This window comes from Rattus norvegicus, chromosome 12 (assembly GCF_021556685.1).
Source record: "Rattus norvegicus strain SHRSP/BbbUtx chromosome 12, alternate assembly SHRSP_T2T, whole genome shotgun sequence".
NCBI lineage: Eukaryota > Metazoa > Chordata > Mammalia > Rodentia > Muridae > Rattus > Rattus norvegicus.
In genome coordinates, this window is record NC_141545.1 from 25159612 (window position 1) to 25183906 (window position 24295).

A 24295-nucleotide genomic window follows, 5' to 3' on the forward strand; every position below is an offset into this window, starting at 1 on the left:
ATCATTGTAGGATTGCTAAAGATCTTTTCCCAATTTGTTGGTTGTCGTTTTGCCCTAACAATAGTGTCCTTTGCCTTACAGAAGCTTTGCAGTTTTATGAGATCCCATTTGTCCATTCTAGATCTTAGAGCATAAGCCATTGTTGTTTTGTTCAGGAAATTTTCTCCAGTGCTCATGTGTTTGAGATGCTTCCCCACTTTTTCTTCTATTAATTTGAGTGTATCTGGTTTGATGTGGAGGTCCTTGATCCACTTGGACTTAAGCTTTCAACAGGGTGATAAGAATGGATCGATATGCATTCTTTTACATACTGGCCTCCAGTTGAACCAGGACCATTTGCTGAAAATGCTATCTTTTTTCCATTAGATGGTTTTGGGCCTTTGGTCAAAAATCAAGTGACCATAGATGTGTGGGTTTATTACAGGGTCTTCAATTCTATTCCACTGGTCTATCTGCCTGTCCCTGTACGAATACTATGCAGTTTTTATCACTATTGCTCTGTAATACTGCTTGAGTTCAGGGATAGTGATTCCCCCAGAAGTCTTTTTATTGTTGAGGATACTTTTAGCTATCCTGGTTTTTTGTTATTACAGATGAATTTGCAAATTGTTCTGTCTAACTCTCTGAAGAATTGGATTGGTATTTTGATGGGGATTTCATTGAATCTGTAGATCGCTTTTGGTAAAATGGCCATTTTTACTATATTAATCCTGCCAATCCATGAGTATGGGAGATCTTTCCAACTTCTGAGATCTTCAATTTCTTTCTTCAGAGGCTTGAAGTTCTTACCATACAGATCCCTTGCTTGGATAAAGTCGCACTGATGTATTGTATATTATTTGGGACTATTATGAAAGGTGTCGTTTCCCTAATTTCTTTCTTGGTTTGTTTCTCTTTTTTTGTACAGGAAGGCTACTTAATTATTTGACTTAATTTTATATCCAGCCACTTTGATGAAGGTGTTTATCAGGTTTAGTAGTTCTTTGGTGGAACTTTTGGGATCACTTACATATACTATCATGTCATCTGCAAATAGTGATATTTTGACTTCTTCTTTTCCAAACTATATCCCTTTGATCTCCTTTGTTGTCTGATTGCTCTGGCTAGAACTTCAAGAACTATATTGAATAAGTAGGGAGAGAGTGTGCAGCCTTGTCTAATCCCTGATTTGAGTGGGATTGCTTCAAGTTTCTCTCTATTTAGTTTAATATTAGCTACTGGTTTCCTGTATATGGCTTTTACTATGTTTAAGTATGGGCCTTGAATTCCTACTCTTTCCAGGACTTTTATCATGAAGGGGTGTTAAATTTTGTCAAATGTTTTCTCAGCATCTAATGAAATGATCATGTGGTTTTTATCTTTCAGTTTGTTTATATAATGTATTACATTGATGGTTTTTCATATATTAAACCATCCCTCCCTGCCTGGGATGAAGCCTACTTGATCATGGTGGATGATTGTTTTGATGTGCTCTTGGATTTGGTTTGCCAAAATTTTAATGAGTACTTTTGCGTGGATATTCATAAGCGAAATTGGTTTGAAGTTCTCTTTCTTTGTTGTGTCTTTGTGTGGTTTAGGTATAAGAGTAATTGTGGCTTCATAGAAGGAATTCGGTAGCGCTCCATCTGTTTTCAATTTTGTGGAATAATTTGGATAGTATTGCTATGAGGTCTTCTACGAAGGTCTGATAGAATTCTGCAGTGAACCCATCTGGACCTGGGCGCTTTTTGATTGGGAGACCTTTAATGACTGCTTCTATTTCTTTAGGAGTTATGGGATTGTTTAAATGGTTTATCTGTTCCTGACTAAACTTTAGAACCTGGTATCTGTCTAGGAAATAGTCCATTTCCTGCAGATTTTCAAGTTTTGTTGAATATAGGCTTTTGTAGTAGGATCTGATGATATTTTGAATTTCCTCTGATTCTGTAGTTATGTCTCCATTTTCATTTCTGATTTTGTTAACTTGGCAGACTCTCTGTGTGCTCTCGTTGGTCTGGCTAAGAGTTTATCTATCTTCTTGACTTTCTCAAAGAACCAACTTATGGTTCTGTTGATTCTTTTTATGGTCCTTTTTGTTTCTACTTGGTTGATTTCAGCTCTGAGTTTGGTTATTTTCTGCCTTCTACTCCTCTTGGTGTGTTTGCTTCTTTTTGTTCTAGAGCTTTTAGGTGTGCTGTCAAGCTGCTGATACATGGTCTCTCCTGTTTCTTTCTGCAGGCACTCAGAGCTATGAGTTTTCCTCTTAGCACAGCTTTCATCGTGTCCCATAATTTTGGGTATGTTGTACCTTCATTTTCATTAAATTCTAAGAAGTCTTTAATTTCTTTCTTTATTTCTTCCTTGACTAGGTTATCATTGAGTAGAGCATTGTTCAATTTCCATGTATATGTGGGTGTTCTTCCCTTTTATTTTTGAAGTCCAGCTTTAACCCGTGGTAGTGTGATAGGACGCATGGGATAATTTCTATCTTTCCATTTCTATTGAAGCATGTTTTATGACCAATTATATGGTCAATTTTGGAGAAAGTACCATGAGGAGCTGAGAAGAAGTTATACCATTTTGTTTTAGGATAGAGTGTTAAATAAATATCTGTTAAGTCCTTTTGGTTCATGACTTCTCTTAGTCTGTCTATGTCTCTGTTTAATTTCTGTTTCCATGATCTGTCCATTGATGAGAGTGAGGTGTTAAAATCTCCTACTATTATTGTGTGAGGTGCAATGTGTTCTTTGAGCTTTAGTAATGTTTCTTTTATGTATGTAGGTGCCCTTGTATTTGGAGCATAGATATTTAGGATTGAGAGTTCATATTGGTTGATTTTTCCTTTGATGAATACGAAGTGTCCTTCCTCATCTTTTTTGATGACTTTTAGATGAAAAGAGAATTTATTTGATATTAGAATGGCTACTCCATCTTACTTCTTCAGACCATTTGCTTGGAAAGTTGTTTTCCAGCCTTTCACTCTGACGTAGTGTCTGTTGTTGTCTTTGAGGTGTGTTTCCTGTAGGCAGAAGAATGCAGGGTCCTCATTGAGGATACAGTTTGTTAGTCTATGTCTTTTTATTGGGGACTTGAGTCCATTGATGTTGGGAAATATTAAGATATAGTGATTGTTGCTTTTGTTATATTCGTATTTGGATGTGAGATTATGTTTGTGTGCTTTTCTTTGTTTTGTTGCAAAATGGTTAGTTTCTTGCTTTTTATAGGCTGTAGCTTGCCTCTTTGTGTTGGGCTTTACCATTTATTATCCTTTGTAGGGCTGGATTTGTAGAAAGATATTGTGTAAATTTGGTTTTGTCAGGGAATATCTTGGTTTCTCCATCTATGTTAATTGAGAGTTTTGCTGGATACAGTAACCTGGGCTGGCATTTGTGTTCTCTTAGGGTCTGTATGACATCTGTCCAGGATCTTCTGGCTTTCATAGTCTCTGGGGAGAAGTCTGGTGTGATTCTGATAGGTCTGCCTTTATATGTTACTTGACCATTTTCCCTTACTGCTTTTAATATTCTTTCTTTGTTTCGTGCATTTGGTGGTTTGACTATTTTGTGACAGGAGGAGTTTCTTTTCTGATCCAATCTATTTGGAGTTCTGTAGGCTTCTTGTATGTTTATGGGCATCTCTTTCTTTAGGTTAGGGAAGTTTTCTTGTATGATTTTGTTGAAGATATTTACTGGTCTGTTGATTTGGGAGTCTTCACTCTCTTCTATAACTATTATCCTTAGGTTTGATCTTCTCATTGTGTCCTGGATTTCCTGTGTGTTTTTTTCCATTTTACCTTATCTTTGACAGTTGTGTTGATGATTTCTGTGAAATCTTCTGCTCCTGAGATTCTCTCTTCTATCTCTTGTATGCTGTTTGTGATGCTTATATCTACAGCTCCTTGTCTCTTCCTTTCATTTTCTATATCCAGGGTTTTCTTCCTTTGTGCTTTCTTTATTGCTTCTATTTCCATTTTCAATTCCTTCACCCGTTCGATTGTGTTTTCCTGGAATCCTTTCAGGGCTTTTTGTGATTCCTCTATAGGCTTCTACTTGTGTATTTGCGTTTTCCTGCATTCTCTAAGGGAGTTCTTTATGTCTTTCTTGAAGTCCTCCATCATCATGATCAAATGTGATTTTAAATCTAAATCTTGCTTTTCTGGTGTATTTTGATATTCAGTGTTTGGTTTGGTGGGAGAATTGGGCTGCAATGATGTCATGTAGTCTTGGTTTCTTTTGCTTGGCTTCCTGCACTTGCCTCCTGCCATCACATTGTCTCTGGTGTTACCTTGTTCTGCTATTTCTGACAGTGGTTAGATCGTCTTGCTTTTCTGGTGTGTTTGGATATTCTGTATTTGCTTTGGTGGCAGAATTGGGCTCTGATGATGCGATGCAATCTTGGTTTCTGTTCCTTGGGTTCCTGCGCTTGCTTCTCAACATCAGGTTGTCTCTGGTGTTATCTTGTTCTGCTATTTCTGACAGTGGCTAGAATGTTATATATGCCTGTGTGTCAGGAGTGTTGTAGACCTGTTTTCCTGTTCTTTTTCAGCCAGTTATGGGAACAGAGTGCTCTGCTTTCAGGTGTGTAGTCGTTCCTGTCTACTGGTCTTCAGCTGTTCCTGTGGGCATGTGTCCTGAGTCCACGAGGCAGGTCACTTGGAGCAGAAAAGTTGGTCTTACCTCTGGTCTCAGGCCTGAAGGCTCTCTTTAGAGCTGGGTTTCAACTCCCCGTGAAGGAAGCAACAAAAAGTGCCTGCCTGGCCTTTTCATGGGTCACAGATGGTGCTAGGCGTTTTCCTCTAGAGTCAGAAATGTGGGCAGAGAGTAGTATCCTCTGGCTTCCCAGGCATGTCTGCCCCTCTGAAATTCTAGCTCTCCCTCCCATGGGATTTGGGTACATGGAGCTGTTTGACTGGGACTCTTCAGATCTGGGTGCAGTCTGGACCACAGCCTGGACCTCAGAGTTCCTGCAGCTTGAGTGACCCTCTCTTCCTATTCCCAGAGGCCCTATACACTTTCCTCTTGGGTCAGGGATGTGGGCAAGGGTGGGCAGTACTGGAAGTCTCTCGTGCCCTGCAGTCTCAGGAGTGTCTGGGCGATGAGCTGTCTGCCCCACGGGGTTTGGGAGCCTATAACGTATTTTTAATACATGGTGAAATTTTATGTATACTAAAAATTTTGTTAAAATGTATTCAGGATTTGTTACTAGTACCTGTTTGTTTTACATTATTAATATTTGTATGATTATACATTCAAGGTTATATAAAAATTTCTTACTAAAAATGAGAAGCCATAAAAGGAAAATGTTGAATATATATCCATCCATCCATCCATTGGATGTAGGAATAAATTGCAACAGTGACTTTCATGATAAGGCCAACTTTTCAAGTATAATTAGGATAATAACTGTGATTCTCTGTGTTATGTATTATCCAAAGATTTGGAACGGAATGATGTCCTCATTGTACTTGAAGAATGAATTCCTCAGCTGGACTATATTCAATAATTAGTAGAAAATATTTAGTTTATCATTTCCTCCACAGACAAACTGCATTGTCTTGTGAATCCCTTTCCAATTTGATGATGCCATATTCAATATTTTCATTTCTTTCTTTCTCAGTAAATATATGAACCCCCAAGTGTTTGAAACTCTTGATAATCAAGTTAAAAATCACTAGTTGATAGAACACTGTAAGATCTTTATATTGATTGATGTCCTGGTTTTCACTTGAATTCATTCATTTCTTTATGTCTTGAGGAATTTTCTTTATTAAATTTATCAATTAATTTAAAATTATAAAATACAAGCTTTCTAAGGATTTATGAGCACTTACTGTAACAAGTGAGAGATGTAAAATTACTGGAATATGGCTATGGTTATGGGTTCACTCAATCCTTTGAAATTGAAGTTCATCAAGTGTACTGTGTGTATATTATCAGGATTAAACAGATTTCTCTGGACAATTAATTACCACTGTCAATAAAATGTGTGAGAAAAGAAATCATCCTTTTCTTTTAATGATTAACTTGATTAATTTCTTTAATTTGACAAATAGATAGATACCAGTGATGGTAGGAGACAGGCTCTACTGAATCAGATATTCTGAATGTGAGATTCCCAATGATCCTGGCCTTTCCCAACAGGTCTGTGTCTATAGCACACTTCACAGTTCCTGAGGTCCACATATTGGAGCAATGAGATAAATATGAATATTGTAAACCTCTAGCGATGGATAGCATACTCTTTTCCTATATCATATCTTACAGGAGAAACAAATGTTTGAAATGCTAGAAGATAAAAAGTTCATATTGTGGTTGCAGAAATGTTGTGGCAGCAGACCACACGAAACTCAAGAAGGATGACCAAAGTGTGGATGCTCCGGTCCTTCTTAAAAGGGGGGACAAAAATATTCATAGGAGAGGATATGGAGAGAAAGTTTGGGGCAGAGACAGAAGGAATGTCCATTAAAAGCCTGCCCCACCTGGAGATGCAGTCCATATATATACACCCAGCAATACTGGACAATATTGACGAAGCAAAGAAGTGCATGCTGATAGGAGCCTGAAATAGCTGTCTCCTGAGGGGCTCAGCCAGAGCCTGACAAAGAGACAAATGCTAGCAGCAAACCATTGTACTGAGAACTGGGTTCCCATTGGAGGAGTTAGAGAAAATATTGAAGAAATTGAACATGCTTGCAACCCCATAATAACAACAATACCAACCAACGGGACTAAGCCACAACCCCAAGATTAAACATGGACATCCCCATGGCTCCAGCTGGATATGTAACAGAAGTCAGCCTTCTTTGGCATCAACAGGAGGAGAAGCCCTTGGTCATGCCAAGACTTGATCATCCAGTGTAGGGGAATGTCAGAGGAGGGAGCCAGGAAGGGGGTCTGGTTGGGGAGGGAGAACACCCTTATAGTAGCAGGGGAGGTGAATGGGTTAGGGGGTTTAAGGATGGGAATCCTGGAAAGATAATAACATTTGAAATGTAAATTAAAAATGTCCACCCCCAAAAAAAGAAAGGAAGGAAGGGAGAGAGAGAGAGAGAGAGAGAGAGAGAGAGAGAGAGAGAGAGAGAGAGAAATTATGTGACAATTAAGAGAACTGGCTATCGTTTCGGATGACCTGTGTGAAAATTTCTATACAGTAATCCCAACATCACGAATACAAACAAATTTTCTGAACTCCACAAATAGCCTGATATCACACCATCCATGGATAGACACATGCGTGCACACACACACACACACACACACACACACACACACACCCTCACATTTTTATACATTCTTAAACATAAACTGGTTAACAACTAACACTCATGAAACTCTCAGAATCAGATTGACATCCACTCCCATACAACTTCTCACACAATAACACACGACAAGCACAGGAAATCACACTATAAAATCACACATATACACACCTTCTCCTAAATACGTTCCCAAATACACGTATTTACAAACACACATTCATACATACACTCAGACATCCATAAAGATTTTTAAAGGAATGATAATAAATTACTGAAAGTGATAAAATACTTTTTTTAAAAAAAAGAAAAGTGATGAATCAAATTCTTTAAAAAAACATTAAAATAAATGAAATGGGAGACATAACAACAGAATCAGAGGAAATTTAAAAAATCATGAGATCCTACTACAAAAGCTTATATTCAACAAAACTTGAAAATCTGGAGGAAATGAACAATTGCATAGACAGACACCATGTACCAAAGTTAAATCAGGAACAGATAAACCATTTAAACAACCCCATAACTCCTAAAGAAATAGAAGCAGTCATTAAAAGTCTACCAACCAAAAAGAGCTCAGGTCCAGATGGGCTCAGTGCAGAATTCTACCAGATCTTCATAGAAGACCTCATACCAATACTATCCAAACTATTCCACAAAATTGAAAACAGATGGAGCACTACCGAATTCCTTCTATGAAGCCACAATTACTCTTATACCTAAACCACACAAAGACCAAACGAAGGAAGAGAACTCCAGACCAATTTCCCTTATGAATATCAATGTAAAAATACACAATAAAATTCTTGCAAACTGAATTCAAGAGTACATCAAAACAATCATCCATCATGATCAAGTAGGCTTCATCCTAGGGACACAAGATAATTTAATATATGGAAAACCATCAACATAATCCACTATATAAACAAACAAAGATAAAAACCACATGATCATTTCATTAGATGCTGAGAAAAGATTTTACAAAATTCAGTACCCCTTCATGATAAAATTCTTGGAAAGGACAGGGATTCAAGGCCCATACCTAAAAAGAGTAAAAGCCAGATACAGCAAAGCAGTAGCTAATATTAAACTAAATTGAGAGAAACTTAAAACAATCCCACTAAAATCAGAGTCTAGACAAGACTGCACACTCTCTCCCTACTTATTCAATATAGTACTTGAAGTTCTAGCCAGAACAATAACACAACAAAAGGAGATCAAAGAGATACAGATTGGAAAAGAAGAAGTCAAAATATCACTATTTGCAGATGATATGATAGTCTATTTAACTGATCCCAAAAGTCAAACCAGAGAAGTACTAAACCTGATAAACACCTTCAGCAAAGTGACTGGGTATAAAATTAACTCAAATAATTCAGTAGCCTTCCCCTACACAAAAGAGAAACAAGCCGAGAAAGAAATTAGGGAAACGGCACCATACATAATAGTCCCAAATAATATGGAATATCTGGGTGTGACTTTAACCAAACAAGTGAAAGATCTGCATGATAAGAACTTCAACCCTTTGAAGAAAGAAATTGAAGATCTCAGAAGATGGAAAGATCTCCCATGCTCATGGATTGGCAGGATTAATATAGTAAAAAGGGCCATTTTAACAAAAGCGATCTACAGATTCTATGCAACCCCCATCAAAATTAGAATCCAATTCTTCATAGAACAGAACAACTTGCAAATTCATCTGGAATAAGAAAAAACCAGGATAGCTAAAACTATCCTAAACAATAAAAGGACTTCTGGGACAATCACTATCCCTGAACTCAAGCAGTATTACAGAGCAATAGTTTTAAAAACTGAATGGTATTGGTATAGAGACGGGCAGATAGACCAGTGGAATAGAATTGATGACCCAGAAATGAACCCACACACCTATGGTCACTTGACTTTTGACAAAGGAGCCCAAACCATCCAATGGAAAAATGATAGCATTTTCAGCAAATGGTGTTGGTTCAATTGGAGGTCAGCATGGATAAGAATGCAGATCGATCCATGCTTATCACCCTGTACAAAGCTTAAGTCCAAGTGGATCAAGGACCTCCACATCAAACCAGATACACTGAAACTAATAGAAGAAAAAGTGGAGAAGAATTTCGAACACATAGGTACTGGAGAAAATTTCCTGAACAAAACACCAATGGCTTATGTTCTAAGATCAAGAATTGACAAATGGGATCTCATAAAACTGCAAAGCTTCTGTAAGGCAAAGGACACTGTTGTTAGGACAAAACGGCAACCAACAGATGGGAAAAATCTTTACCAATCCTACAACTAATAGAGGGCTTATATACAAAATATACAAAGAACACATGAAGTTAGACTGCAGGGAGACAAATAACCCTATTAATAATGGGGTTCAGAGCTAAACAAAGAATTCACAGCTGAGGAATGTCAAATCGCTGAGAAATACCCAAGGATATGTTCAACATCTTTAGTCATAAGTTAAATTCAAAGCAAAACTACACTGGGATTCCACCTCACACCATTCAGTATGGCTAAGATTAAAAACTCTGGCGACAGTACATGCTGGCGAGGATGTTGAGAAAGAACAGCATTCCTCCATTGTTGGTGGGATTGCACAGTGGTACAACCATTCTGGAAATTAGTCTCGAGTTTCCTCAGAAAATTGGACATTGAACTACCTGAGGACCCAGGTATACCTCTCTTGGGAATATACCCAAAAGATGCCCCAACATATAACAGAGACACATGCTCCACTATGTTCATAGAAGCCTTCTTTATAATAGCCAGAAGCTGGAAAGAACCCAGATGCCCTTCACCAGATGAATGGATACAGAAAATGTGGTACATGTACACAGTGGAATTCTACTCAGCTATCAAAAACAATGACTTTATGAAATTCATAGGCAAATGGATGGAACTGGAAAATATCATCCTGAGTGAAGTGACCCAATCACAAAAAAACACACATGGTATGCACTCATTGATAAGTAGATATTAGCCCAAATCCTCGAATTACCCTAAATGCACAGAACACATGAAACTCAAGAAGGATGAACAAAATGCAGATGCTTCACTCCTTCTTTAAAAGGGGAACAAGAATACCCTTGGGAGGGGATAGGGAGGCAAAGTTTAGAACAGAGACTGAAGGAACGCCCACTTAGAACATGCCCCACATGTGGCCCATACATATACAGCCACCAAACTAGATACGATGGACGAAGCAAAGAAGTGCAAGGTGACAGGAACTGGGTGTAGATCTCTCCTGAGAGATACAGCCAGAATATGGCAAAGACATAGGCGAATGCCATCATTAAACCACTGAACTGAGAATGGGATCCCCGTTAAAGGAGTCAGAGAAAGGACTGAAAGAGCTTGAAGGGGATTGAGACCCTATATGAACAACAATGCCAACCAACCAGAGCTTCCAGGGACTAAGCCTCTACCCAAAGAGTATACATGGACTCCAACTGCATTGGCAGCAATGAATAGCCTAGTAAGAGCACCAGTGGAAGGGGAAGCCCTTGTCCTGCCAAGACTGAATCCCCAGTGAACGGGATTGTTGGGGGGAGGGCAGTAATGGGGGGAGGATGGGGAGGGGAGCACCCATAAAGAAGGGTAGGAGGAAGGGTTAGGGGGATTGTTGGCCTGGAAACTCGGAAATGGAATAACAAATGTAATGTAAATAGAAATATGCAATTTAAAAAACATGGACAAAAAAATCACCAACGGAAAAAAATTTAAATCCAACAAATCAGTAGCCTGCCTCTACTCAAAGGATAAATAGGCTGAGGAAGAAATTAGGGAAAAGATGTCTTTCAAAGTAGTTACAAATAATATAAAATACCTTGAGGTAATTCTAACCAAGCAAGTGAAAGATCTGTATGACAACTTTAAGTTTCTGAAGAAAGAAATTGAAGAAGTTCTTAGAAGATGGAAAGATCTCCCATGTTCATGGATTGGCAGGATTAATATTGTAAAAGTTGCCATCTTGCCAAAAGAAATCTACAGATTCATTGCAATCCCAATCAAAATTCCAACACAATTCTTCATAGAGTTAGAAAGAGAAATTTGCAAATTCATTTGGAATAACAAAAACCTAGGATAGCGAAAACTATACAATAAAAGAACTTCTGAGATGAATCACCATCCCTGACTTTAAGCAGTATTCCAGAACATTACTGATAAAAACTGTATTGTATTGATACAGAGACAGGCCGGTAGATCAACAGAGTAGAATTGAAGACCCAGAAATAAACCCACATATCTATGGTCACTTGATCTTTGACAAAGGAGTTAAAATCAACCCATGGATAAAAGACAGCATTTTAAACAAATGGTGCTGGTTACCTGGAGGTCAGCATGTAGAAGAATGCAAATCAACCAATTCTTATAGCCCTTTACAAAGCTCAAGTCCAAGGGGACCAAGGACCTCCACATCAAACCAGATACACTCAAACTAATAGAAGAAAAAGTGGGGAAGAATTTCGAACACATAGGTACTGGAGAAAATTTCTTGAACAAAACACCAATGGCTCATATTCTAAGATCAAGAATAGACAAATGGGACCTCATAAAACTGCAAAGCTTCTGTAAGGCAAAGGACACTGTCATTAGGACAAAAATATCAACCAACAGATTGAGATCTTTACCAATCCTATATCTGATAGAGGGTTAATATCCAAAATATACAAAGAACTCACAAAGTTAGACTCCAGAGAGCCAAATAACCTTATTAAAAATGGGATACAGAGCTAAACGAAGAATTTTGAACTGAGGAATATTGAATGGCCAAGACACACCTAAAGAAATGTTCAACATTCTTAGTCATCAGAAAAATCAAAACCATCCTGAGATTCCACCTCACACCAGACAGAATGGCTAAAATAAAAAACTCAGATGACAGCAAATGTTGGCAAAGGTGTGGAGAATGAGGAAATTTTCTCTAGTGTTGGTGAGATTTCAAGCTGGTACAACCACTCTGGAAATCAGTCTCTAGGTTCCTCAGAAAACTGGACATAATATTGTCTGAAGACCCTGCTATAACGCTCTTGGGCATATACCCAAAAGATGCTCCAACATACAACAAAGACACATGATCTACTATGTTTATAGCATCCTTATTTATAATAGCCAGGAACAAGAAAGAACCCAGATGCCCTTCAACAGAAGAATGGATACAGAAAATGTGGTACATTTACACAATGGAATAATACTCAGGTATTAAAAACAATGACTTCATGAAGTCTTTAGGCAAATGTATGGAAGTAGAAAATATCATTGTAAGTGAAGTGACCCAGTCACAAAAGAACATCATGGTATGCAGTCACTGATAGGTTGATATTAGCCCAAAAGCTTGGAATACCTAACATACAATTCATAAACCACATGAAACTCAAGAAGGAAAACCAACGTATGGATCATTCAGACCTTCTTAGAAGGGTGAACCAAAATACTCACAAGTGGAAATATGGAGACAAAGTGTGAAGACTGAAGGAAAGGCCATCCAGAGCCTGCCCCACCTGAGGATCCAGCCCATATACAGACATCCAACCCAGACAATATTGTGGATGCCAAGAAGTGCATGCTCTCAGGAACCTGATATAGCTGTCTCCTGAGAGGCTCTGCAACAGCCTGACAAATACAGAGGGTGATTCTGGCAGCCAATAATTGGACTGAGAATGGCCTCCCCAGTGTAGGAGTCAGAGAAAGGACTGAAGGAAGTGAAGGGGTTTGCAACCCCATAAAAAGAGCAACAATATCAACCAACCAGACCCCCCCAGAGCATTCAGGAACAAAACCACCATCCCAATAGTACACAGGGATGGACCCATGGCTCCAGCCACATATGTAGCAGAGGATGGCCTTGTTGGGCATTAATGGGAGGAAAGGCCCTTGGTCCTGTGAAGGCTCAAAGCCCCAGTGTAGGGGAATGCCAGGGTAGGAGGTGGGAGGGATTGGGTGGGTAGGTGAGGGAGCATCCTCAGAGAAGCAGGAGGAGGAGGGATGGGACAGCTGTTTTCTGGAGCAGAAACTGTGAAATGGGATGACATTTAAAATTTGAATTAAAAAATATCCAATAAAAGAAAAAAAACACCTCCCATGTAGTTTTGCAAGATGCTTGCTATCTTCCACTTGTTTAGTTCTATTACATTAGCATACTTGCTGGCTTCTAGTTTCTGTCTAAAATTCTACTCAAAATCAGTAAATATCCATTCCCCCATCTTTCAATATTTATTCAGTGCTTTTATCTATTTTTATAGATGTTTTTAATATTTTCATTGTGAAAACATTATTTTATACAATGTCTTAGTGTATGTGTATGGGGCAGGAAACTCTGTACTGCAAATACACGAATCTTTAACTGACGTGTCTGACAATTAACATATCTTCTTACAATAAATTAATAAGATAAAAAACATTAAAATAAATTCCTAAGAAAAGAATGAAGAAATTTATTTTATGAAACCAGTATTTAAAGACAGTATGTACAAAAAAAAGACACATTTAAGATTTTGTCAAGAAAATTAAAATTTTCTGCCTTCATTTTATGAGTAAATTTCATTTACAATAAAAAAATTGTCTAATGCAAATGAAATGGAAAATTATAAAAAATATTGCAATGGATTTTTCAGAGTTCTTAAGGGAAAAACTCAAATCTCAAACAGAAATGAATGAATTTTGAAATAGCTGAAATATGAAGATTAAGAAAATTATTCAGTTAATCAAACTGTCATGAGCACATGCAGGAATGCATTCTAGAAGATGAAAAAAGGTGGGAGTAATACAGGGAATGAAAGGGAATGAACCTGGCAGAACAAGGGTGTGGCAGTGTGATGAGAGGGGAACGATGTTGGAAGATGCAGTGGGGCTGGAAGGAGGATGAGAGTTTACAGGGGATGAATGTGATCACGGTGCATTGTACAAATTATAGTGTTCCACAAATTAAATATAAAGAAGTATTATATATGTTTTGTGGAGCTAAAATATGTTTGTGAGCAATATGATAAAGAAATTTTGGACTGAAAAATGGCTCCGTTTGTATAGTGCTAGCCTCAGAACAAAACACAAACCTCCTGTCTGTCTAAACATGACTTAAGGTATGATGAAACCAATAGACATGCTACTGGTGACAGGGGAAAGTTCATGAGCTCTGAACACAAGACTAATAACTATAGTCAAATAAAGAATGTTGAGAGTGAGAAATATTCTTCTGCAGGAGGCAGCATACAAATTGATTAGGTAATTAATACCACATGGTCAGCATTGGAAATAAAAATATAATCACATAAAAATTAATGGGTTGCATTAAAATATATTTCAATGTATATGTAGTATTTGGTAAATGCGAAAGTTTGGACATGGATAAGAATTAAAATTAATATAGGGTTCACTGAGCTTGACACAGGTCAATAGGTAAATGGTTGCAGTGAAAGTGTGAGGACAGGAATTTTAATTCCAGTAACCAACAAAATTGTCCTCATTTAAACATGCTTTTATAATGTACCATTTCTACAGACAAATGTGATGGGGATACAGCCAAATTTCCTTTGTCAGTTTTCTAGCAAACACTGCATAGAGAAATAAACAATGTTTCAAATATTGTGGAAATCAGGGAATCATATAAGTCTGTCCTCGTGTGACATGTGGCATACATGTGTCCTCACTGACACACAGATACTCAGATTCTCTAACTCCTTCTCTATACCTCACTTGCTCAATGTCTGTCTGTCTCTCTGTCTATCTTTCTCTCTCTCACATACACACAAAGAGAGAGAGGGAGAGAGATAGAGAGACAGAGACACAAACAGAGAAAGGAAAGATATTAAACAAGCTTACTTAAGGCTAAGATGAATGACTTAATCACTCTCTTAGTCAGAGAAGAGAATACCACAATGAAAATAGCAAGCATATGCCACCGGCAGAATTACAGATAGTAAAATGGAAATAGACATGACAGAAAGTAAAAGAGAAGGCAAATATATCAGCAAAAAGTTAGGAGTTGTGGGAGAAGATCAGAGAACCTGAGTAGATAAGTTGTATTTCTTTCTAGATATCTAGAAAGGCAACACCTGACACATCTGTGTCTGACAAGAGGAACAATTACTGCTTTCTGTAGCACCTTCTCTGCTCACAGCACCAGAAGTCACCTGTACAAATTCTGTGCAAGTCTGTTTCATTCTTTTAGCAAACAATTCTCTGATTGCTGTAGTGACATTGCTAAGTGTCAAATGAATGTTCCTGTATAGGTATACTTCAGATCCTAGAGAAAGTTCAAAGATCTCTGCTGTCTGCCCATAGATCCTAGACTACCTATCTCGTAATACCAAAGTGTTTGAAGACAGCTGGAAGGAAATATTTATCTTCATAGAGTTTGAAAAAAAACTAAATAGAATAGGTAGTCTCCTGAGAAATAAGGCAAAGTCAGCACAGTCCCACCCAACTGTACCAACATTAGGAAGTGCACAGAAGGAATATTCAGTGGAAAGTATTTGTAAAATGGATATTGTTTTGCCACCCTAAGTGCTGAACTGTACCTATCCCACAAGACAGTATTCTAAGTGACATCATTCGTCCTGTGTTACAGAAGTGTTGGACCTGGCTAGAGATTGATTTTCTTCTCAGACTAAACCCATAAAAATAGGAGATAATGGATGGAAAGAAAAATTTATTTGATGGAAGAAGTGCTGGTGGGAATAAAAAATGAGATGGGTTAAGGGTGCACACTGGAGACTGTGGTTAGGTAGATCAGGCAAGAGACAGTTACCGTGAACTGACGTCTATGCTCTCTGCCCCTTCAGTGTGTTGGGAGTTTTGATAGGTATAAAGGGGTAAGAACGCACTGATCACCAAATCCCCATCCTGGTATACATTGTCTGTGGAAGAAACAAAACACTCATTGGTGAACAATCTGCATAGGAGCATAGGAAGCTTCAGGGTAAAAAGGAAAAAAATCAAAATGGGCATTGTCTGGGTTTCTTTCAGCACAAACGTAATCTGCCGTGAAGCCAGATGCTCACTTTCAGCAGCTGAATGTGTGGGCCCTTCTGTGGGTTTATAAGAGTTACAGACACAGGAGTCCCTTGAACTACCTAGTGATTGCAAGACAGCTTTTTCCAGTCCTCTGGAGAAAATTTCAATACTTTGTACCTTCAGGCTTCACAGCTGAGGTCTTCTGTAAAAGTGACAAACACTTGTTGAAAAAACATGGCTGAGAATCATCTCATTCCCTCGTAGTATTCTGTAGTATTCTTTGCCATCCAAGTCCAAGAATAAAAAAGAAGTCACCACAAGAATAAAATAAGAATCCAACACAAATGAGGAAGATTGGCTCTTCTACAGATGTCCGTAAGCTATTGGCACAAACACCATTTGATAAGATGAAATTAGTATATACCTGAAGATTCAAAAATTAGATGTGTGAAGGAAGGATCCATCTTGAAAGGGTCTCTCTACATAAATAGGGAACAATGCCCCCTCTCTGTTCCACAGAAACAGGGTCTTTATATAATATTTAGTGGAGGTACTCTGCTCTCACCAGGGTTCCCAGAATCTACACAGATTTCACAGCAGAAGATCCTCATTGCCTGATTAATATGCATATATACATCATATACATATATGCTGCATATACATTTACATCTGCATGTACATCTACATAGTATCACCATTTTCCATTAAATACTAAGACAAGCTGGAACCAGTGTAGTTGGTCATTACTTTGACGTCCCTGAGAATGTTGTTTTGATTAGGATTCGTTGTTGTGCGAGGACTTTTGAAGTTTGGCCTAGAAGTGCCATTGAGATTTGAAAACACATTAATTTTTTCTGGAGGAGGTTAAAACATAAAAATTGAAAGGAGTGCACAGAGCAGAGGCTTGACTTGTGGATTTTAGAAGGAAACAAAGACTGAATGTTTTTATGTGAAAAATGTAATGTTCTCGTTAGTTGGGGCCAGAGTCAGCTTTGATTAACAAGCTACTAGAAAGACTAAAGCAAATCATATGCTTTGCTCGGAGACTGATGAGTTTGTGCTGAAAGGTGACCTACATTTTTGAGGGAAAAACTAATGGGAAGTATTTTCTGAGTGTAAGTGCACAGTAGCTATGTTTTAGACATGACCAATGTTGGACCTTATACTGGAAGCCAAACTTGAAAATTTAAGATACTTCAAGTGTTTGTTTTGAATTTATGAAGCGTCAAGGAGAGAGGCTGAAGCTTGATAGTGTGTCGCAGGGCTAGAGCCCTTAAAAAGCACCCTGGAGAGACTATTGTATAAATTATAGTCCAGTTGCAGTAAGGGAGTCCAGCAGTTTTAGAGATTCTGTTACCATGGCATGAACAACAAGAACAGAAACAGCAGTAGAACACAGTCAGGCAGAGCAGAAGACAATTAGTGTGTTCCGCAGAGAGTAGAGCTGGAGCATTGGACAATGGTTGTTGGAGGAACCTAGAAAATATGACTGACTCCCAGACAAAAGTTTATTGATTTATTTACACTTTTCAAATTAGGATTTGTTCTTCCTTTGTTCTACTCTCAAAGTGATAAAGTAATTTATCCTTAAGTTTTCTATGAGGCCCCAGTTTAGAGAAAAATGTTAAAATATGTTAGATTTTAAAGAATAATTGCTATTTTAAGGAGACTAATAATTCCATGTGGTTGAATGTAAAAAAAATGTGAATTTTAAGCTAGTTACAATTTAATGTGAGATACTAGATATGAATGATAAGGAAAAGGTTGTAGCTTAACAGGAATGTGTTTGTGTGTCAAGAGGAAACAGGTCAGTTATGCTGGATTTTTATGTCATCCCAACACAAGAGAGAAATAATCTGGGAGAAGGAAACGTCAGTATATGCCTGCTGTCGGGAGGCATATAATGTATTTTCATAGTTAGAGGTTTAGGGTAAAACAGAGACTAATATTTGGACAAAGTGATATTAATAATAGAATATCAAATGCTTATTTTAAAAGATGTTAAAATAGTAACTCTCATCTAACAGAAATGACAAGGAAAAAGTCTGGGGAGAAGTAGAATAGTATTTCATCTTCTGAATGTGACATGGCTATTGCAGTCACAACCTCTTAGCATGTGAGATCACCTGAACATGAAGGAAACAGAAAGAGAGACATGCAAAAACCACACACACACACACACACACACACACACACACACAATATTGAACTACTCTTCAATATGTTAAATAGTCTTCTACATAGTATAGATTTTGAATTATATTTTGTTTCTGAGTATAGTAATCACATGTGGATGGCAGTGTGCATTAGAATGAGTATTTGGAGTCTTAGAATGGGAATGGTTCTGCAAACATCTGGGTAGGCATGTGTGTAAATGTGTCTGTGTGTGTAATGGTGGAATAACATGTGTTGTTGTGTGCAGATATGTAAAGCCTGACATTCCGTTGTGAGCAAATGTGGTTATGAATTTCAGTAAGATGTTTGTGTCCTGTGTGCAAGTGTGGATGTGCACATATATGATGTGTATGTGGAAGTTCAAGATTCATGCATACAGGGAAAGCATTTATTTACTGAGCCACAAGAACAACAACAGCAGTAGTCTTCAGCCAGAGCAGAAGACAATTAGTGTGTTCTGCAGCGAGCAGAGCTGGAGCATTAGTCCATGGTCCTCGGAGGAACCTAAAAAACATGACTGACTCCCAGACAAACGTATATTGATTTATACTCCATAATTTATTTCTTTTTGTCTCCTCTCTTTCCATCACATTACATTCCCACAATTTTTCTAGTCTCTAGTTATCCCTGTTCTTCACACTATTTCTTTAGAAATAGGGGGAAGAGAGCAGACCACCCAGGAGTGCAGATATCCTGAGGCTGCAGAACAGACTTCTACCTCTGCAAAACCTCGGCCCACATCCCTGGTCCAAGGGGAAACTGCACAGTGACTCTGGACACAGGGATATAGGAACAGACAGCTGCCAGCACCCACGGTTCTGGTCTGCACCCAGGACCAAACTGAGCCAGCCAGCCAGCTCCCTGCACCCAAATCCCATGGAGAAGAGAGCTGGAACTTGAGAAGGATGGATACTCCTGAGAAGTCAGAGGAGACTACCCTCTGCCCACAGTCCAGACTCAAGGGGGAATCACATATTGCCAACTGTGCCCGCGGTGTGCAGGAACCTACACAAGCAATCAGGGACAGAACCCTTTGATTCCTGCCCATGCATAGAGCTTGAAGACAAGTTTCCAGGAGCATGGACACACCAGAAATCAGAGAACCTGTTCTCAGGAAAGGCTGAAACAAAACAGAAAACAGTTCTACAGGAGTGCTGACAAAGAAGCCTACAGCAGGGTCAAGTCACTCTCAGAAACAGTAAGCCAAGCAAACACCAGAGACAACCCAATGGCTAGAAGAAGGTGCATGGACTATCTGTGCTCCACATGCAAGGGCACCTACATTCATAAAAGAAACCTTACTAAAGCTCAAAGCACACACTGCACCTCACACTATGATAGTAGGAGATTGCAACACCCCACTCTCATCAATAGACAGATCATCGAAAAAGAAATTAAACAGAGGCAAAGACACACTAAGAAAACTCATGAACAAAATGGTTTTAACAGATATTTATAGAACATTCTATCCTAAAACAAAGGGATATAAATTCTTCTCCCCACCTCATGGTACTTTCTCCAAAATTGACCATATTGGTCATAAAACAGGCCTCAACAGATACAGAAAGATAGAAATAATCCCATGCGTCCTATCAGACTACCAAGGGCGAAAGCTGGACTTCAATAACAATAAGGAAATAACGCCCACATATACATGGAAATTGAACAATGCTCTAATCAATGATAACCTAGTCAAGAAAGAAATAAAGAAAGAAATTAACGACTTCTTAGAATTTAATGAAAATGAAGGTATAACATACCCAAACTTAAGGAACACAGTGAAAGCTGTGCTAAGAGGAAAACTCATAGCGCTGAGTGCCTGCAGAAAGAAACAGGAAAGAACGTATAACAGAAGCTTGACAGCAAACTTAAAAGCTCTAGAACAGAAAGAAGCAAATACACCCAGGAGGAGTAGGAGGCAGGAAATAATCAAACTCAGAGCTGAAATCAACCATGTAGAAACAAAAAGGACTATACAAACATTCAACAGAACCAAACGCTGGTTCTTTCAGAAAATCAACAAGATAGATAAACCCTTAGCCAGACTAACAAGAGGACACAGAGAGTGTGTCCAAATTAACAAAATCAGAAATGAAAAGGGAGAGATAACAACAGAATCAGAGGAAAATAAAAAAAATCATCAGATCCTACTACAAAAGTCTATATTCAATAAAACTTGAAAATCTGGAGGAAATGGAAAATTTCCTAGACAGATACCAGGTACCAAAGTTAAATCAGGAATAGACAAACCATTTAAACAACCACATAACTCCTAAAGGAATAGAAGCAGTCATTAAAGGTCTCTCAACAAAAGAGAGCCCAGGTCCAGATGGGTTTAGTATACAATTCTATTAGACCTCCATAGAAGACCTCACACCAAATTATCCAAATTATTCCACAAAATTGATGCACATGGAGCACTAACAAATTCCTTCTATGAAGCCACAATTACTCTTATACCTAAACCACACAAAGACCCAACAGGGCAGAGAACTTCAGATCAATTTACCTTATGAATATCAACACAAAAATACTCAATAAAATTCTTGCAAACCAAATCCAAGAGCACATCAAAACAATCATCCATCATGATCAAGTAGGCGTCATCCCAGGGATGCAGGGATGGTATAATATTCTGAAAACCATCAAGGAAATCCACTATATAAACAAACTAAAAGATAAAAACCACATTATCATTGCATTAGATGCTGAGAAAGCATTTAACAAAATTCAATACCCCTTCATGACAAAAGTCCTGGAAAGAATAGGAATTCAAGGCCCATACCTAAACATAGTAAAAGCCATATACAGCAAACCAGTAGCGAATATTAAACTAAATGGAGAGAAACTTGAAACAATCCCTCTAAAATCAGGGACTAGACAAGGCTGCCCACTCTCTCCCTACTTATTCAATGTAGATCTCAAAGTCCTAGCCAGAGCAATCAGACAACAAAAGGAGATCAAATGGATACGGATAGGAAAAGAAGTAGTCAAAATATCACTAATGCAGATGATATGAGAGTATATTTAAGTGATCCCAAAAGTTCCACTATAGAACTACTAAACCTGATAAACACTTTCAGCAAAGTGGCTGGGTATAAAATTAACTCAAATAAATCAAAAGCCTTCATCTACAAAAAGAGAAACAAGCTGAGAACGAAATTAGGGAAACAACACCCTTCAAAATAGTCTCAAATAATATAAAATAACTCGGGGTGACTTTAACCAAGCAAGTGAAATATCTGTGTGATAAGAACTTCAAGCCTCTGAAGAAAGAAATTGAAGAAGATCTCAGAAGATGGAAAGATCTCCCACACTCATGGACTGGCAGGATTAATATAGTAAAAATGGACGTTTTACCAAAAGCGATCTATGGATTCAATGCAATCCCCATCAAAATACCAATCCAATTCTTCAGAGAGTTAGACAGAACATTGTGCAAATTCATCTGGCATAACAGAAAACCCAAGATAGCTAAAACTATTCTCAACAATAAAAGGACGTCTTGGGGAATCACTATTCCTGAACTCAAGCACTATTACAGAGCAATAGTGATAAAAACTGTATGGTATTGGTACAGAGACAGACAGATAGACCAGTGGAATAGAATTGAAGACCCAGAAATGAACCCACACACCTATGGTCACTTGATTTTTGCCAGAGGAGCCAAAACCATCCAGTGGAAAAAAGACAGCATTTTCAGCCAATGGTGCTGGTTCAACTGGAGGTCAGCATGTAGAAGAATGCAGGTGGATCCATTCTTATCACTCTGTACAAAGTTTAAGTCCAAGTGGATCAAGGACCTCCACATCAAAACAGATACACTCAAACTAATAGAAGAAAAGGTGGCAAAGAGTCTCGAACACATAGGTACTGTAGAAAATATCCTGATATGCTCTAAGATTAAGAATCGACAAATGGGGTCTCATAAAACTACAAAGCTACTGTAATGCAAAGGACACTGTGGTTAGGACAAAACAGCAGCCAACGGATTAGGAAAAGATCTTTACCAATCCTACAACTGATAGAGGGCTTATATCCAAAATATTCAAAGAACTCATCAAGTTAGACTGCAGGGAGACAAATAACCCTATTAAAATGGGGCTCAGAGCTAAACAAAGAATTCACAGCTGAGGAATGCCATATGGCTGAGAAGCACCTGAAGAAATGTTCAACATCCTTAGTCATAAGAGAAGTGGAAATCACAACAACCCTGAGATCCCACCTCACACCAGTCAGAATGGCTAAGATCAAAAACTCGGGCGACAGCAGATGGTGGCAAGGATGTGGAGAAAGAGGAACAATCCTCTACAGTTGGGATTGCACACTGGTACAACCATACTGGAAATCAGTCTGGAGGTTCCTCAGAAAATTGGACATTACACTACCTGAGGACCCAGCTATACCTCTCTTGGGCATATAGCCAAAAGATGTCCCAACATATAAAAAAGACACATGTTCCACTATGTTCATAGCAGCCTTCTTTATAATAGCCAGAAGCTAGAAAGTACCCAGATGCCCTTCGACAGAGGAATGGATACAGAAAATATGGTACATCTACACAATGGAATACTACTAAACTATCAATAACAATGTCTTTATGAAATTCATAGGCAAATGGATGGAACTGGAAAATATCATCCTGAGTGAGGTAACCCAATCACAGAAAAACACACCTGGTATGCACTCATTGTTAATTGAATATTAGCTCAAATGCTCGAATTACCCTAGATGCACAGAACATGTGAAACTCAAGAAGGATGACCAAAATGCAAATGCTTCACTCCTTTAAAAGGGGAACAAGAATACCCTTGGGAGGGAATTTGGAGGCAAAGTTTAGAACAGAGGCTTAAGGATCGCCCATTCAGAGCCTGCCCCACATGTGGCCCATACATATACAGTCACCAAACTAGATAAGGTGGATGAAGCAAAGAAGTGCAGGGTGACAGGAACTGGATGTACAACTCTTCTGAGAGACACAGCCAGAATATTGCAAATACATAGGTGAATGCCAGCAGCAAACCACTGAACAGAGATTGGGACCTCTGTTGAAGGAATCAGAGAAAAGACTGAAAGAGCTTGAAGGGGCTCAAGACCTCATATGAACAACAATGCCAACCAACCAGAGCTTGCAGGGACTAAGCCATTACCCAAAGACTATAATGGACTGACCCTGGGCTCCACCCTCATAGGTAGCCATGAATAGACTAGTAAGAGCACCAGGGGAAGAGAAAGCCCTTGATCCTGCCAAGACTGAACCCCTAGTGATCGTGATTGTTAGGGGGAGGGCTGTAATGGTGGGAGGAACACCCATATAGAAGGGGGGAGGACTTAGGGGGAAGTTGGCCTGGAAATCGGGAAAGGGAATAACAATTGAAATGTAAATAAGAAATACTCAATGTAATAAAGATGGAGGGGGGAAAAAGCTAAGATTTTTCAATATTCTTTCTCTAAACAAGGGCTTCATAGAAAACGTAATTGATACATTAAGTAGTGTCTTACTCAGAGAATAGAACCAATGAAATCTGAGATGAACAAACCCAAAATTAAAAAGGGTAAATAACTCAGTATACTATTGACTGGGCATCAGTCATGACTTCTAGGCTCCTCCAAGGGCCATGGACCTATTCTCCAGATCTGTGCTCTGAAGCACAAAGAAATTGTCTTCTGCTCTTGCTGACTGTGTTTTACTGCTGTTGCTCTTCTTGTTGTTCATGCCATGGTAACAGATCTCTAAAACTGCTGGATCTCTTGCTTCAACTGGACTATAATTTCGCGATTAGTCACTCCAGGGTGCTTTTTAAGAACTCTAGTCCTGACACAATTCTAAGCCTCACCCTCTCTCCCTGACCCCTTCATAAATTCAAACCAAGACTTGAAGACTCTTAAGTTTTCAAGTTTGGCATCCAGTATAAGGTCCAACATTGGTCATGTCTA

The 24295-nt window shown here is 38.5% G+C and overlaps 1 pseudogene; it reads right to left on the bottom strand.

Moving 5' to 3' along the window:
* Positions 1-16177, bottom strand: part of LOC148002256 (vomeronasal type-2 receptor 116-like) — a 33274-nt pseudogene extending 17097 nt beyond the window's left edge.